This window comes from Sebastes umbrosus, chromosome 3 (assembly GCF_015220745.1).
Source record: "Sebastes umbrosus isolate fSebUmb1 chromosome 3, fSebUmb1.pri, whole genome shotgun sequence".
NCBI lineage: Eukaryota > Metazoa > Chordata > Actinopteri > Perciformes > Sebastidae > Sebastes > Sebastes umbrosus.
In genome coordinates, this window is record NC_051271.1 from 26,012,354 (window position 1) to 26,031,105 (window position 18,752).

At 39.2% G+C, this 18,752-nt stretch overlaps 1 long non-coding RNA gene across 1 annotated transcript; it reads right to left on the reverse strand.

Moving 5' to 3' along the window:
• LOC119485802 lies at nucleotides 1-3,042 on the reverse strand. Its single transcript, XR_005206372.1, has 3 exons — nucleotides 2,918-3,042; nucleotides 1,419-1,534; nucleotides 1-1,113 (listed from the first exon to the last, which is right to left on the reverse strand). It is a non-coding gene; the product is annotated as an uncharacterized LOC119485802 (long non-coding RNA).
• Nucleotides 3,043-18,752: the final 15,710 nt, after the last annotated feature.

Genomic DNA, 18,752 nt, shown 5'->3' on the forward strand with positions numbered 1-18,752 from the left:
AACTGAAGCCATTGTATATCCATCAAAGCTACCAGACTCCGTTGAAAAAACGAATTTATTTTTATTTTGTCATCGGAAACATACAGTATAAAAGACTGTATAGCTGTCTGACGGCAAGGTAAACCTGCGAAAATATTAACACATACAATTAAGCTGATATTGATGTTTTTAGGTGGGCCTTTCTTTTAGGTGGCTAAAATAAGTTTTACTGCCGACCCCGTACACAGCAGTACATTGCTTTGGTTGCTTTGCTAACTCCCTGGCTGCTTCTCCAAACTGGGGGCGTGCTCTACTGTAGGTAACACTGACGATGGATAAGTACTTCATACAACCCCACTTCAAAAAACCCAAACAATCCCTTTAAATTATGTTTGAGGGCAATACAGCAGTGGTTTGACCCACCATAGCCAGTATATTCTTCAAGTCCCTGCAGATCTATAAGACCTGAATCACAGCAGTCCCAAGAACTTTTCTACAGACTGCCGCTTTGACTGAGTCTGCTGCCCTTAACCTGAAGTGGAGGCTGGCTATGGATCAGAAACACAATAATCTGCAACCCGTTGACCATCGGCGCAGCTGGTACACTTCATCTGACCAAACCGCCTGTCACAACGGAATATGTTGTTAAGACCGATTGCATTCCCAATACGCTTAAGGCCGTCCATCAGTTGTTCCTTTGTATAGGTATGATCATTGTTGGGTTTGAATATTTTAGAAAACACCAGAGCATAATTGGTCCATTTCTTAATGTTTTTTATCCTTCCGATGATGCTCTCATGATGTCGGTCGCTTGAACATTTGTCAATACATGGGGAGGAATAAACATAGAAAAGCAACAAATCGTGATCATTCACATTACCCCTGTTGAACAAGTCTTTCAAGTGGTTCACAACGCGCGACTCTGCATGATCAGCTCCTCCATTGGGCCGTCTCCGAACTTTGGCTGCAACCACCCGTCCTCTGTTGTACACGTCCTGGTTGTTGTTGTTGATCGTATTCACCACGTTGTTACCAGGATCACTTGTAAAGACTTGTTGAAGGGCAGTGTTAATGTTCTGGTTCTGGTCATATGGGATCCTTACAGCCAGACTGAACATGCCTCCTGGGTTGTACCTGTCAAAGGAAAAACATCCAGTCATGTATCTTAAATGTTTTGGTACAGAACACAATATACTGCAGGCAGTTTGATACATGGATGTGTAAGGCAGTAACCTAAGTTAACCACAAAGTGGCCCCGTTGCACCAGTTACTCTGTGGAGAATGCAGCATTTCTCTGGGTTTGTCCTCCACAGGACTCCGTAGTGCTGAAGTGTCTTCCATGTAAAATGCCAATTCTGTTCAACTTTATTTCATAGGAAAAACAAATGATGGCATGGATGAATTGCTTTCTTTGTGGGGAACACTGGTCTGAGACTCACTCTCTTAAGATGTCATTTACAATCGTTGCAAGCGTGTTCTGGTCCACAACAGCCAAACCGTTTTCAGCAGACAGGAAGAATACCAGCATCACTGCCATCCAGCATAGGCCAGCCATCTGCACACAGATCAAGTTTATTATGATTAGCAGAGTTTTAAACTTAAAGCTTCAGAAGGCAGAACGTTTTTGGCATCATTGGGCAAAAATCCTATAATAACCTTTCAGAATATTGTAATTTAGGTGCTCTGGGAGAAAACTAGACTTGATTGGTTGTTTTCCTCCGGTATGTGAAATCTTGCAAATGCCATTAGGAGCACCGGAGGACACAGAGGCACATGATTTTTTTCAGATTATATGTCTCAATTTTATAAAAATAACTTTTTTATAATCATATTTGCTCCATTTCTACCCTCTGCTGCTTAAAAAAAATTTAATATTTGCAGCTCAGCCGTGACATACAGTACGGTACTCACTTGTTAAAGGCTTATTAAAAGACAGTGGAAACCACAGAACAATCATAATAACAGTCACAAATAAGTGGCTGGTGGAAAAATAACAAAACAAAGTATACTCCAAACACTAAGTATGCATAAAAAACATTAGATTTTGGAGTGTGCTGTTGATGTACAGTACACTATTCTCCACTCTCTAATACCAGTTGAATGTAGTATATAATATTAAAATGTTTTGAAATTTATATACAAACAAATCATCATACTTAACTGTTTTATTCTAACAGGAAACAGTGCAACACGTGTACATGTCACATAATACACAGAGAGCACCACGCCGCAATTGTCAGGTCGTCAGTTCCGACAATGGTGCTACTACTGTATAATGCATAAAGTTGGAGGTTTGCGAGTTAGGTTGAACGGTTGATTAATGCATATTCTGCTCTCACAACGGGTCAGTTTGGTCAGGTATTAAAAAACCCTGACCTGCGCATATCTACTTGATAGGCTTTGAGTGTGAGGAACATATCAAAATTGCCAATTTCAATATGTTTGGTCTAATAAATAGCCTAATTGTTTTTGTTTGAAATATAACTGCAGGTGCATCCCCTTGTGTCAGCTCCGACAGCTTGTTCAGAAATCATATGAATATGGGTCGGTGCGCACTGGTTGGCTTTGAGTCTGTTGTTATCTTTTAAGCATAAAATAATTAGGTTAAAATAAAAGAATATGCTGCAAATAGCTTTTTATGTTTATTTATATTTCATTTAGGCTACCAGGTAGACTGCACAGATTTCTTTCCCTATGAACCAATTAATTGGTGGAAGATTTTCTTTGGTTGACTACAGCCATACTGGTATTAAAAAATAATCAGAGACACGGCCGCTCTGCTTGAGCTTAATGTGGCCTCGTGAACTTTTTTTGGAAATTTTGATAAGGTATCAGGAGAGATAGTTACTGCACAAGTTGATTCATAATTTGCATTCGAGCTTGTTGCTACCTTCCTCTTTAGAATGACGTTTAAAACAGCAGAGTGAAAATCTTTTACCTTCTTTGTTGGAGAAAGATGTCGGATGGATGCTGCTCACTTGTTTTCTTCTGAGTGTTGGGAGTGAAGGCGTTGCTGCAGTGAATACAGTCAGAAGAAAGTGGTGTTTTTATAGAGGAGAGGTTGACCCTGGCCATACTCTTACAGTGGCACCATGCCCTTATTTGGACATATTTTTCAAGAATTAGGAACACGGAAGAAGATTAGAGACTTTCTGTAGTTTGTTTTAGGAAGTTTATCACAACCCTCTCTGAGCAGGCCTCTTTTTACAGAAACATCTTAACTTGCAGATCCTATCTTAACTGCTTGGTAACCATGGTAATTAGGGTTAGGACCTGATAGGAAAAAAAACATTATAGATGAACAGTTCCTAAATCAATGTTCCTATCCTAACTTAGGATAGGAAAGCATTACACAAGCATCCTAACTTCCCAAATTAAATAAGCTCTCCCAACTTTAGGATACCCATTGAGCTGTCCTAACTTCCACTTTTCTTCTGCTCTTTGGACAAAAGAGCCGCCTTCCTCTTCGTATCACTTGTCAGTGTACTTATTTTCTTTTTGATAGCATCAACGCTCCGTCTGATGCCGGATACGGCGAAGACTGTGTCTGCTATCTTAGCCCACTTTCTTTCTTTTCTCTTAGGAGTTAGTGTTGTTCTAAATTTCCCAAAAACAACATGCACATGCTGGAGCGATTCTCCCAGCTGGTCTGGGGGCAGGGTGGCAGATATTAATGATTTCCTGATCCGAATGTCTCATCAAGTCCCAACCAAGTATGTCCATCTCACTGAGAACATTCAAACAGACCACAATAACATCGTTACTCTCCTTATCCTCATTATGAGTCCTAATCATAATGCAGGCCAAGTCTTTTGTGGTTTAAGAAAAAAATCATCATTCAAAGCAATATTTTTTTATTTCGTCACTTACTGTTGCTCAGTCTTCAGAACATAACCTCAGAAAAGAGAAGTCCTTTGTAGAACTCATGCTTTGTTTTTGTTTTTTTGTGTTTCAGATGGTAAAACCAGATCTGCCCGGTCAGTCTGACTTGCAGATTAAGGATGGAGATGTAGAAATACAGAAGGAAGGGCAGGTCAGGTTACTCCCTTCTACACTTCTGCGGTGAGGTAAATCAAGAGGAAGAGCAGGGGAACGTAGCTAACAGCTCAAACATTTTACAGTTTTACATATTGTAATTAATAGTGCAAAGGCATGGACACAATGCAGAGTAAATGTTGTAAAAATGAGTTACAAAGGGCTTTGCAGGAGGAGGGAAAATAGAGGAAACGGACAAAAATATTAGGTTTTTTGATGGAAAAAAAAAAACAGGTGAGTTTGAGGAATGTGTCTCAACTTTGCCCCCCCACCCCCACCCCAAAAAAGACCTGTTTTCTGATACTTATCTTTTGTGAAGCTCAGCAGTGTCATGCGCAGGTCTCAGGTCAACCCTGAGGTAATTCATTTCATTATCAGAGATGGAAATTTCACAAGTAGCTATTAAAACCGGAATTTGATTGTAAACAAAGCCCTGAAGTATATGTAAAAAGCCCTGACTGGTTAGCCTAAAACCTTACGCTTGGGCCAGACTGCCTGCGTGAGCAGTGTGTGACGGCTGCCTCGCTGAACTGCAGCGTGTCTCACGTGTGTGGCATCCACACTGGCAGCGTTTCTGCTGCTGCTGGGCTGCTGCTGCCAGCTCTTTCTTTCTACATAGAGTTTGCCTTTCATAATGGCCATTTCATTTCATTATCTATTTCATTTCATTATATGTATTTCATTCGTTCATGGAGCCGTTTAAATCACTGCATTTTCTACAACACTGTCCTGTAAATATTTCAGAATAAAAGCCTTGTGTTAACAAATGAAGGAATTCTGTCCACAAAAAATGCTAGAGCGCTTTTATTTTAAAACGGAAGCAGGAAATGTGGATTTAAAAATAAATCTTTAAATTTTGTTATGTCCGTGACATAATCTACAGATAGACATTCAAAGTGTAGTAATGTTGCTGATATGATGTTAATATACAGTCAGTAGATCACCTTCACTCTGTGACATATTCTACAGATGTCTAGACATTGAAACTATAGTACTGTTGCTGGTATGATGTCAATATACTGTCAAGAGATCATTTTCACTGTCTGTTGTTGCTGTGAACCGCACGGCTCACGTTGAAAAAATAGGCGAGACCTCGAATCTCTAGAAGAGATGCAGCTGACACGCAGTCGAGCGGCGTGTGAACCGCACTGCTCATGCGGGCTGTGTGGATGCTCTAACCTGTTAACATGGACGCTGAAAAAAAAAAAAACAGGTTCCACAGCGACCACGCGCTGCTGACGTTCCCTGTGTGGCCCGGGCTTTAGGAAAGCTTAGAGTTTTAGTACTTAAAGGTACCCTGTGGAGCATCAAAAGTTCAATTCAGTTTCAGTGTTTTTACTGGAACACCATGTTTATCATTGAGGGCTAATAAACATGCTGAATGCATTTCCTTCTTCATGAAACATTTGCAGAGACAATTTGTGGAATGATCCGAAACCTGCACTGTTTACATCCATGTGTGTTTGCTATCAGTCTTTTTCTTCTTTCTTGCCTTTGTTGGTGCATTGCTCTGTTCTGTTCTTGGCACATTACTGCCACCCATTATTTTGTGCCTTTATTTTTAGCTATTTAAAGGGACAGTTTGTAAGAATCAGAAATGCTTGTAAACAGCGACACCTGTGGCCGTTAAGTCAATGAAAGTCAGTGTCGGGCTCGCGCTTGTGCTCACTCTACATAGACATGAACAAGCAACGCTCAAAACAGTGAAGCGACACACGATGTGTCAGAGAAATTTGTTTTCTTGGTCTTCCTCTCGGTAGTTGTCGTGATTCACCGTAAAGAACCATTGATCAGCAGGCTCATTTCTATGATGAAACATTCATGAGGTACTTTGCATTGACCATTTGTGGTTGAATATGGGCGTGTAGAGGGCGGGATGTGAGGTTGATCCACGTGCTCGCATAGAGTCCTGCAGGGATGGTGTATTTTTGTAGGCCAACCCGGAAGTTAGCATCGCCCTGGTTCCCTCTACAAAAAGCCAATGGGATCTTTCTCATTTGATTATTGCAGAAAATAGGCTATATGGCAAACAAACTTTAATGATAGGCCTTAGGCCTACACATTTTGTTCAGCAAGATAATCTTCACAAATGAACACCACTTTTATGATTTTTATGTATAATGCAATTGCCACAAGTAAAAAGCTAACGAACTACACCACGGTCGCATGAGCAAGAGTATACACAACGAGGCTGTAAAGGTGGACGAGTCAGCGTGATGACGTTTAGTAGTCTCATTTAGCCACTTGCTAGCAACTGCCTTTTTAAAGACACATTAAGGCTTCAAAATTCACTGGTGGGGTATTTACGGACATATTTTATATCGTAGAATAAAACAATAAAATCTGTTAAGCTTGTGTTAACCACAGACCTTATTTTCAGGCAACTAACTAAAAACTCATTCAAAAATCTCATTGACTTCCGGACGAGGGAAACTAATTTCCGTGTTTTAGGACTCATTTCTGCACCTCTCTATTTCAAAGTTGATTTAGGATTTATAAAAGGAAATTGCACTCTGGCAGGCGTACGCATGGTTTTATGAATCTGTATTTATATTTTTTTATTTTTTGGTTTAAGAAAAAAGTTGTCATTCAAAGCAATATTTTTTTAGGACTATTTACATTGCTTACTGTTGCTCAGTCCTCAGGACATGACCTCAGAAAAGAGAAGTCCTTTGTAGTTCTCATGCTTTGTTTTTGTGTTTTTTTGTGTTTCAGATGGTAAAACCAGATCTGCCCGGTCAGTCTGACTTGCAGATTAAGGATGGAGATGTAGAAATACAGAAGGAAGGGCAGGTCAGGTTACTCACTTCTACACTTCTGCGGTGAGGTAAATCAAGAGGAAGAGCAGGGGAACGTAGCTAACAGCTCAAACATTTTACAGTTTTACATATTGTAATTAATAATGCAAAGGCATGGACACAATGCAAAGTAAATGTTGTAAAAATGAGTTACAAAGTGCTTTGCAGAAGGAGGGAAAATAGAGGAAATGGACAAAAATATTAGGTTTTTAGATTAAAAAAACCAAAAAACAGGTGAGTTTGAGGAATCTGAACTTTGAACCGCACTGCTCACGCGGGCTGTGTGGATGCTCTAACCTGTTAACATGGACGCCGAAATAAAAAACAACAGGTTCCGCAGCCACCACGCGCTGCTGACGTTCCCTGTGTGGCCCGGGCTTTATGAAAGCTTAGAGTTTTAGTACTTAAAGGTACCCTGTGGAGCAACAAAAGTTCAATTCAGTTTCAGTGTTTTTACTGGAACACCATGTTTATCATTGAGGGCTAATAAACATGCTGAATGCATTTCCTTCTTCATGAAACATTTGCAGAGACAATTTGTGGAATAATCCGAAACCTGCACTGTTTACATCCATGTGTGTTTGCTATCAGTCTTTTTCTTCTTTCTTGCCTTTGTTGGTGCATTGCTCTGTTCTGTTCTTGGCACATTACTGCCACCCATTATTTTGTGCCTTTATTTTTAGCTATTTAAAGGGACAGTTTGTAAGAATCAGAAATGCTTGTAAACAGCGACACCTGTGGCCGTTAAGTCAATGAAAGTCAGTGTCGGGCTCGCGCTTGTGCTCACTCTACATAGACATGAACAAGCAACGCTCAAAACAGTGAAGCGACACACGATGTGTCAGAGAAATTTGTTTTCTTGGTCTTCCTCTCGGTAGTTGCCGTGATTCACCGTAAAGAACCATTGATCAGCAGGCTCATTTCTATGATGAAACATTCATGAGGTACTTTGCATTGACCATTTGTGGTTGAATATGGGCGTGTAGAGGGCGGGATGTGAGGCTGATCCACGTGCTCGCATAGAGTCCTGCAGGGATGGCGTATTTTTGTAGGCCAACCCGGAAGTTAGCATCGCCCTGGTTCCCTCTACAAAAAGCCAATGGGATCTTTCTCATTTGATTATTGCAGAAAATAGGCTATATGGCAAACAAACTTTAATGATAGGCCTTAGGCCTACACATTTTGTTCAGCAAGATAATCTTCACAAATGAACACCACTTTTATGATTTTTATGTATAATGCAATTGCCACAAGTAAAAAGCTAACGAACTACACCACGGTCGCATGAGCAAGAGTATACACAACGAGGCTGTAAAGGTGGACGAGTCAGCGTGATGACGTTTAGTAGTCTCATTTAGCCACTTGCTAGCAACTGCCTTTTTAAAGACACATTAAGGCTTCAAAATTCACTGGTGGGGTATTTACGGACATATTTTATATCGTAGAATAAAACAATAAAATCTGTTAAGCTTGTGTTAACCACAGACCTTATTTTCAGGCAACTAACTAAAAACTCATTCAAAAATCTCATTGACTTCCGGACGAGGGAAACTAATTTCCGTGTTTTAGGACTCATTTCTGCACCTCTCTATTTCAAAGTTGATTTAGGATTTATAAAAGGAAATTGCACTCTGGCAGGCGTACGCATGGTTTTATGAATCTGTATTTATATTTTTTTATTTTTTGGTTTAAGAAAAAAGTTGTCATTCAAAGCAATATTTTTTTAGGACTATTTACATTGCTTACTGTTGCTCAGTCCTCAGGACATGACCTCAGAAAAGAGAAGTCCTTTGTAGTTCTCATGCTTTGTTTTTGTGTTTTTTTGTGTTTCAGATGGTAAAACCAGATCTGCCCGGTCAGTCTGACTTGCAGATTAAGGATGGAGATGTAGAAATACAGAAGGAAGGGCAGGTCAGGTTACTCACTTCTACACTTCTGCGGTGAGGTAAATCAAGAGGAAGAGCAGGGGAACGTAGCTAACAGCTCAAACATTTTACAGTTTTACATATTGTAATTAATAATGCAAAGGCATGGACACAATGCAAAGTAAATGTTGTAAAAATGAGTTACAAAGTGCTTTGCAGAAGGAGGGAAAATAGAGGAAATGGACAAAAATATTAGGTTTTTAGATTAAAAAAAACAAAAAACAGGTGAGTTTGAGGAATCTGAACTTTGAACCGCACTGCTCACGCGGGCTGTGTGGATGCTCTAACCTGTTAACATGGACGCCGAAATAAAAAACAACAGGTTCCGCAGCCACCACGCGCTGATGACGTTCCCTGTGTGGCCCGGGCTTTATGAAAGCTTAGAGTTTTAGTACTTAAAGGTACCCTGTGGAGCAACAAAAGTTCAATTCAGTTTCAGTGTTTTTACTGGAACACCATGTTTATCATTGAGGGCTAATAAACATGCTGAATGCATTTCCTTCTTCATGAAACATTTGCAGAGACAATTTGTGGAATAATCCGAAACCTGCACTGTTTACATCCATGTGTGTTTGCTATCAGTCTTTTTCTTCTTTCTTGCCTTTGTTGGTGCATTGCTCTGTTCTGTTCTTGGCACATTACTGCCACCCATTATTTTGTGCCTTTATTTTTAGCTATTTAAAGGGACAGTTTGTAAGAATCAGAAATGCTTGTAAACAGCGACACCTGTGGCCGTTAAGTCAATGAAAGTCAGTGTCGGGCTCGCGCTTGTGCTCACTCTACATAGACATGAACAAGCAACGCTCAAAACAGTGAAGCGACACACGATGTGTCAGAGAAATTTGTTTTCTTGGTCTTCCTCTCGGTAGTTGCCGTGATTCACCGTAAAGAACCATTGATCAGCAGGCTCATTTCTATGATGAAACATTCATGAGGTACTTTGCATTGACCATTTGTGGTTGAATATGGGCGTGTAGAGGGCGGGATGTGAGGCTGATCCACGTGCTCGCATAGAGTCCTGCAGGGATGGCGTATTTTTGTAGGCCAACCCGGAAGTTAGCATCGCCCTGGTTCCCTCTACAAAAAGCCAATGGGATCTTTCTCATTTGATTATTGCAGAAAATAGGCTCTATGGCAAACAAACTTTAATGATAGGCCTTAGGCCTACACGTTTTGTTCAGCAAGATAATCTTCACAAATGAACACCACTTTTATGATTTTTATGTATAATGCAATTGCCACAAGTAAAAAGCTAACGAACTACACCACGGTCGCATGAGCAAGAGTATATACAACGAGGCTGTAAAGGTGGACGAGTCAGCGTGATGACGTTTAGTAGTCTCATTTAGCCACTTGCTAGCAACTGCCTTTTTTAAGACACATTAAGGCTTCAAAATTCACTGGTGGGGTATTTACGGACATATTTTATATCGTAGAATAAAACAATAAAATCTGTTAAGCTTGTGTTAACCACAGACCTTATTTTCAGGCAACTAACTAAAAACTCATTCAAAAATCTCATTGACTTCCGGATGAGGGAAACTAATTTCCGTGTTTTAGGACTCATTTCTGCACCTCTCTATTTCAAAGTTGATTTAAGATTTATAAAAGGAAATTGCGCTCTGGCAGGCGTACGCATGGTTTTATGAATCTGTATTTATATTTTTATATTTTTTGGTTCAAGAAAAAAATTGTCATTCAAAGCAATATTTTTTTAGGACTATTACATGTACATTGCTACATTAAATAGTTTTTATGCTGTGTCTTGCCTTTATTACAATGCATTTGGACAAAATATAACACAAAAATCAGATGCTGGTCGAGTCACAATATAATTAAGAATTAATCGGAAACATAATCTATGCTGCAGAAGCAGCTGATTAATTGTTCAAATAAATAGTCTTGAATGGCCAAACACTTAAAAGAAAGTACTGAATTATGGAGATGTCCTTATTTTGTGCGATTCACTTTTTCAGCATTGCAGATTATGTGCAGATGTAAACAGATACATTAGAGCACAATCTCCATGACAAGTCACAGCCAAACATGTTAAAGACTCAAAAAGAGAGAAGACATTGTAAGGATGATACAAATGTATTGTTTACTCTGAAAGCAAATAAACAGTTTTTATGCTTTCTTCTGTTTTGTGATACCTCTGAGTGTTTGTTTTATTGTTTTAGTCTTCTCTTATTGCTTACTGTTGCTCAGTCCTCAGGACATGACCTAAGAAAAGAGAAGTCCTTTGTAGTTCTCATGCTTTGTTTTTGTTTTTTTTGTGTTTCAGATGGTAAAACCAGATCTGCCCGGTCAGTCTGACTTGCAGATTAAGGATGGAGATGTAGAAATACAGAAGGAAGGGCAGGTCAGGTTACTCACTTCTACACTTCTGCGGTGAGGTAAATCAAGAGGAAGAGCAGGGGAACGTAGCTAACAGCTCAAACATTTTACAGTTTTACATATTGTAATTAATAGTGCAAAGGCATGGACACAATGCACAGTAAATGTTGTAAAAATGAGTTACAATGTGCTTTGCAGAAGGAGGGAAAATAGAGGAAATGGACAAAAATATTAGGTTTTTAGATTAAAAAAAAAAAAAAAAAACAGGTGAGTTTGAGGAATCTAAACTTTGAACCGCACTGCTCACGCGGGCTGTGTGGATGCTCTAACCTGTTAACATGGACGCAGAAATAAAAAACAACAGGTTCCGCAGCCACCACGCGCTGATGACGTTCCCTGTGTGGCCCGGGCTTTAGGAAAGCTTAGAGTTTTAGTACTTAAAGGTACCCTGTGGAGCATCAAAAGTTCAATTCAGTTTCAGTGTTTTTACTGGAACACCATGTTTATCATTGAGGGCTAATAAACATGCTGAATGCATTTCCTTCTTCATAAAACATTTGCAGAGACAATTTGTGGAATAATCCGAAACCTGCACTGTTTACATCCATGTGTGTTTGCTATCTGTCTATTTCTTCTTTCTTGCCTTTGTTGGTGCATTGCTCTGTTCTGTTCTTGGCACATTACCGCCTCCCATTATTTTGTGCCTTTATTTTTAGCTATTTAAGATAAGATAAGATAGAACTTTATTTACCCCTTAGGGAAATTGTTGTACAACAGTTGCAGACAAAGTAGGAAAGAGAGCAAATGTAGAGAGCGGATTTTTAAGCCTCCGTGTCAGCGACAGCCGTGGCCAGAGGCAGTATGTTTTCGGGTTGTCCATCCGTCCGATCCATTCTTGTGAACACAATATCTCAGGAACGCCTGGAGTGACCACTTGGACTCAAGGATGAACTGATTTGATTTTGGTAGTCAAAGGTCAAAGGTCAAGGTCACTGTGACCTCATATCCGTCCCATTATTGTGAACGCAATATCTCCGAAACGCCTTGAGGGAATTTCTTCAAATTTGGCACAAATGTCCACTTGGACTCAAGGATGAACTGATTTGATTTGGTGGTCAAAGGTCAGTCAATTTGATGTTGTTTTCTCTAGAGGTTTTTAAACGTGTGTATGTTATTTTCTCTTACAGTCGGTTAGTTAGCAACTCGGCCACTAACAGGTGATATTAGTTTGACAGTATAAATCAAGATTTGGGACCCTTACTGAATATATGTTTGTATTTTATCTACTGTTTATGCCCATAATTATTATGGTTAAATAACAATTCATGAATTTGGGTCCCTGGGACACCCAGGACTAAATTAAAATGTTGGGTCTCACTGTTTAGCTGTAAAATGAGAAAGTTTGTGACCTGGCCGCCATGTTCAGATCAGTTGAGGAAATACCAAGCACCGCCCACCAGCCGGAGCAAACTTTCTCATTTTACAGCTAAACAGTACACTACAAGATGTTTCTGAAAACCTGTGAGGAGAGAAATAGGCATTACAGTAACAGAATATTGATTCATATTTGATCAGCGCTGCCTAGTTTGACCGTTTGGTCGGAGTTCACGAGTGATTGACAGCTGCCTCCGTTGAATGAAAAGCCAATACAAACGCTCTCTCTCTGAAATTACCTGTGATTGGCCAAAGTCTCCTGTCGCGGTATAGATTTTTCTAAAGCCTGAAAACAGAGCCATGAGGAGGTGCAGAAGTCTAGTTTTCTCTCAGAACACTTGAATTACAATATGCTGAAAGGTTTTTATGGAATTTTTGCCCAATAAAGCCAAAAACATTCTTCTTACTGAAGCTTTAAACAACACTACCAACTCTACCTTTAAGAAAACCTCAAAGGCTTTTGAAAATGCAACTTTTACTGGGCAGCCCATCAGTCTGACGGTTTTGTTTCACTGCTTTTTGCTGTCTCTGACCTGAAATGGTCCTTGTCGAGCTCTTGCTTCATCTGTACAAAAATGTATGTGTTTTAGGTTCAGTGTCAAACTAAATCTGCTCGTACATTCTAACTCATTTCAGCAGAAACAGAGAAGGAAAGTCAGCGTCAGGTCACTCAACAGCATAGATGTGAGCGAATGTTAAGATCAGAGATCTCAAGCTACTTCAGCTGATTTAGTAACCTGTTTCCACATGTTTAGAAAAATTGACCAAAGATTATCCTTTCCCCTTTAGCCTCTTCATCATGACTTTGATGATTGTTGATGAAGATTTCAGCAGAAGGCTGGTCGGGGGGTCAACCACAGGTCAGAAGTGGAGAAGAGGAAGAAGAAATGGAGGTAACATAAAAATCCCCAAACATAAATCAGTGTACTTTTGGATTGGTTTCTAACAGTCAGTCCTCCAACAGGAAAAATATGTTTACAAAGAGACAATAAAACATTTTATAATACTCCACAAAGATATGACAATCTGTGGAAGGAAACACAATAAAAAAATCACACGAAAGGTACAAACAAGGTTAAAATTCACTTCTTAACTCAAAAATACAAATGTGCAGCAGCAGAGGCCTGGTCTTTATCGATAGCTAAATGTAGCCCAAACTTCTCCTCTTGTGAAGTTCACACATGATTCTTAAATACCGTTTCAGCTGAAATGAAACTCAGGCTTGCTCTTTGGCACCATCAGTGATACCTGTAACAATTTATAACCAGCTATAAAACAGTATTGCTGGAAAGGAGGGCGAAACACGTCTCAACGCCTGTGATTCAGGTGATTAGTTCAGTGTCCGTTTTCAGGTTTGGGGAAAACACAACTGAGCCGATATGGACACCGGTGGTTTGATCCGGACTGGTCTCCTCGTTTTCTCCATTTGTGTCTGTGTCGTTACTGGAAATCCTATTGGTGAGTGGAGCTGGAATGGATGGATTTCCATTTTAGATTTGATGGAAAAATGAGGGTGACTTGTCTGTGTCGAAGGTCCTGGAGTTTTAATTACATTATACTGCTGATAACGTTAGTACTGACTACCGAGATCAATTTTTTGTGTCCACATCTATTTCGATCCTCCCAAAAATCAAAGACAAATACATGTAGTCACTGTGGGGCAGGGCTCTACAGTGCCTGGAGGATAGTCTTGGGAAACCAATATCAAGAACTACAACACTATAGGTCCGTTATGTGACAGATCTCAGGCAGAAGGGTTGAATAATGTAGAATTTAAAATTGTATGCATGGGAATTGTTTCAATGCTCAGACTTTTCCTTAAATACTGGAAGAGCTCTGAGAGGCCTTCGTCGAGGAATGCCTCGATTCTTTAATAAAGACATCTTGTGAAATAATGCTAGCAAAAGACAGTAAAGATATAATCAATAAATGGGACAGTTTTATTAATCAACTCAAGATTAGAAGAATTGCCCAAAAATGTTTGGCCTGTAAAACTTAACACGATAATAACGTGTTACCGCAAATTATTTTTAACACCACAAATTTCCTTAACGCATCAACCCAACTTGCAATTTTTAGGTTGTACCGGGCTCAGCTTCAAAGCTAGAGTGAAGATACTGGTTTCATATGTAACTAAGGAATCCATTGGTACCAACCATGTCATACTAACTTGTCGCAAACTTGCGCTAAATTTTGGTGAGGAAAACCTGGCATGGCCATTTTCAAAGGGGTCCATTGACCTCTGACCTCAAGATATGTGAATGAAAATGGGTTCTATGGGTCCCCACGAGTCTCCCCTTTACAGACATGCCCACTTTATGATAATCACATGCAGTTTGGGGCAAGTCATAGTCAAGTCAGCACACTGACACACTTGACAGCTGTTGTTGCCTGTCGGGCTGCAGTTTGCCATGTTATGATTTGAGCATATTTTTGAATGCTAAATGCAGTACCTGTGAGGGTTTCTGGATAATACTTGTCATTGTTTTTTGTTTATTGATTTCCAATAATAAATATACATTTGCATAAAGCAGCATATTTTTGCCACTCTCATGTTGATAAGAGTATTAAATACTTGACTGAATGAAGTGGCTTTAAGGTACATTTTGAACAGATAAAAAATGTTTAATGAAAAAATGATTAATTTGCGATTAATTGCGATTAATCCTGGACAATCACGCGATTAAATATTTTCATCGACTGACAGCCATCATTTTTTTAAAAGTTATCACGGGAAAATACCCTAAAAAATGTGTGATTAATTTGCGATTAATCGTGATTAACTACGGACAATCATGTGATTAATCATGATTAAATGTTGTAATCGATGGTTTGTTTAAGTGTATGTATATGTCAGTATATGGTTATGCATATATCATTATTTGTGCTTTTTCTCGAGGGGTAACACAAATACAGTATATCATCCAAACGTATATTTTTTTCCCACTTATGTACAGTGTGTTACTGTGTATTATGTTGTTGGTGGTTTTTAAAAATATAAATGGGTAAGGATTCCTATGGAAGCCCAGTATTCGTGTTAAATGATTTGGCCTGTCATTAGCCACTACAGTGGCTTTCATAAATCTACTGGGCCCTCTGACAGGTGACGCATGTCTTTAAGCCTTGCGCCCACTCGAGCCACTGAACAGATACTCGGTAGCTTGACCCCTTACCTTATTTCTGCTTTGTATCTGTATGAAATGATGCTGTCATATCAGTTTGATCATGCCTAACTTCAAGTTTTAGTGTCTCAAAGTCCAGTGTCAGGTGCTGTATGCATACTGTGTGTTTGTCAGTGAATCATTTTAACAAAGCTGATAACAGTATTTGTTGTATCAGGCCTTCATGTATTGTAGAGTATCTGCTTCCAATGGTGGAGAGTAACTTAGAAAGTAAAATTCTACATGTGTGTTTGTATTTCTGCCTCCACAATAATAAAAATGGAGGCACGTAACTTAAAAAGTTATGTACCTCCATTATTATAATTGTGGAGGCAGAAATCTCAGCAACAGATAAAACAAAAACACTCTGCATGCGGCCTTGTTATCAGTAAATGACAAACAGCGCTTTAATCTACAGTCATGTTGGTGAACCTACTGTAATCTGTCTATTCTCTATTCACTTGTATTTTTTCTGTTCCTCAAGGCAATTCAATCATAAATTGCGCCGAGGATACCCTTCAACATGTGGGTGCAGTGGATGAAGGATATACAGGTAAGTTAGATACGACATTCATTTTAGAGTGCAGATTCATCCAGCAGCTGTGACATTTTGCAGTACAAAAAAATGTAGATTAAAAATTCTTTATAAGAGGCAAATTTCTTTTGATTAAATAATGATGAATTCAATTGAAAAGTGTTTCATGTTAATGTTGTCATTTCAGGTTCCCCCACTAAATAGTGATGAATAAATGAAGATAAAATAAAATATTTTTTTATTATATGGAAAGGAAATTTGCAGGATTACAGCAGCAAATGGGGATAGTCAAATATATAAGCAAGTAAACAATAAAGATATAATAAGTAAACAGTAAAAAAAAGGATATAAAAAATAGTCAGAATTAGTGTTTGCTGGGTTCATATTATTGCACATATGAGTATGAAATATATTTCATTGGGGGCCAAAGGAGTTTTAAAAAAACAAATTTGCCAACTCCCACTGCAGGGCCGTCCTTTTTTCTTCTTTTGTTGCTGAAGGCTGCATCACAATCTGTTTAATGTTGTATTTCTACCCTCATGATGCTTTCTGAGCAAAATCTGAGGGATAGGAGGACTACACAAAATATGGTTTAGATCCGATACCAAGTGGTACCAGGGCCAGATTCGCCAATGTCGTAATTGGAACAGATACCAATACTTTTTTATTATTAAAAGGTTGTTTATGTATTTTGTATGTATATAGGGGAGAGCAAAGTGTCATGATTTATAGAGATGTTCCGAGTCCAGCGTGTTAAAAGAAATATATAGTTATTATTATTTAACAGCTTTTTACTACTGACCATGTATGGATGTGATATGATTACTACGTTTGTTGTATGGCCTGGCTCAGGTTAAACCCTTTTGTAAAACATGAACAAATACATACAGAGAATGAATGCAATAGAACTTTCTTTAATTATTCAGATTGTCAGTTACAAAGAACATAAATAAATGAAGCTAGGAATGAATCATATTTCTGTATTCTCTTAGCTGTCTTCTCAGTGGACATTTGAAAATGTTGGATTAAGTCAGTCATGATCAGTGATTTCTGAGAACTCAAAGAAGGAGAAATAACTGTTTGTTTCTTTCCTGACTTCATCATGAAGGGGAAATAAATGCTTACATTGATACTGCGTGTCCATCAAATGGTAGATAAGATGTTTATGTAGTCCTTCTCACAATGCTCCCATGATGCTGCAGGAGATGTGGAGGTGGTGAGCGGGATCACAGCAGGTGTGAAGCTGGTGCCCTACATCTTCCAAACCCACCTGGAGTTTCTGGAGCTCAGCTTCACGCTGGGAGACACCATCGCGACTGTCCGCACCAAGAAGCCACTGGACGCAGACGTACTGGCAAACGTGAGTTGGATAAGACCCGTCTCATAGAAATTAAGTTCATATACTGCTAATTTGTTGATGTTTTCTATCAGCATAAACAGAAAATGTTAATAAGATGAGATAACAGGGGAAATCAGGTGTGGCAGGAGCACAGGAACAGAAATAAGTAAAATGAATATAGAATAATATAGAATAATAAATAATTAAAAGTGTATATCTACTAGGGGTGACCCCAAATAGTCGACTAATTGTTTGATCTAAGGAGCCTGAATCGACTGCCAATCTCAGAGTTGAATCTTCGCGGTGGCGGAAAAATGTGGTTGTAAAACTAAGACCTTTACACCTGGCATTAAAATGTGTCTCGTATCCAGATTGTATCTTTTTCTCCTCTACTATCGGTGTGTCAGTTTGACCCCCCCCCACACACACACACACAGCGAACAGGGTGAAGCGTAAGCTTCAGGCTACATTCATTCAAAATCCAGCAATGTGGGACCTTCCTGCAGGGTTGTGCGGAGGTGTGGCTGTGTTTACAAAATCCACAGTTCAAAGTTCAGCAGGCTTCAGCAGGCCGAGTTAGTTGGTATCTTCCAAAGTTATCGTCTTTTTAGTGCACAATTCCCTCTTTTTGCAAGACAGTATCTTTGCTGAGCTCGAGTGGAGGAAAAGTAGTTTTCAATTCAGGCTTTATAGAACTCTATTCAACACAGTTCAGTTCAGTTTCAGTTTTGCACTGTGTCCTGAAAGGTGTCTCAACACTGTGTTCATGTCTTACAGAGTGACAGCACCTTATATTACTCTGTCATGTGTGACAGTGCAGGCTTACCGAAGGTGGGTGTAAAATGTAAAAGTCGCAGTATTCACTTACAAGAGAAAATACAATATTTCTAATGATTTTTTTTTAACTTTGCAGTACAACAACACTCGGACACTGAAAATCAACGACCTCAATGACCACAGCCCGATATTTACACAGGAGATCTACACCACTTCTGTCTCTGAGGTAGGTCACTGACATCTACAAGCTGTCGAGTTGCTTTTCCAAAATGCTGCCAAAAGTATCTGAAACAGGCTACGGTAGAATGAGTTAGAGAAGAATATTGTGTTCAGGCTAAATGACTTACAGGTACAACAGAACATGCATGTGTTTATTTTAGGGCTGTCAAAGTTAATGTGATAATAACGTGTTCAGGCAAATTCGTTTTAACG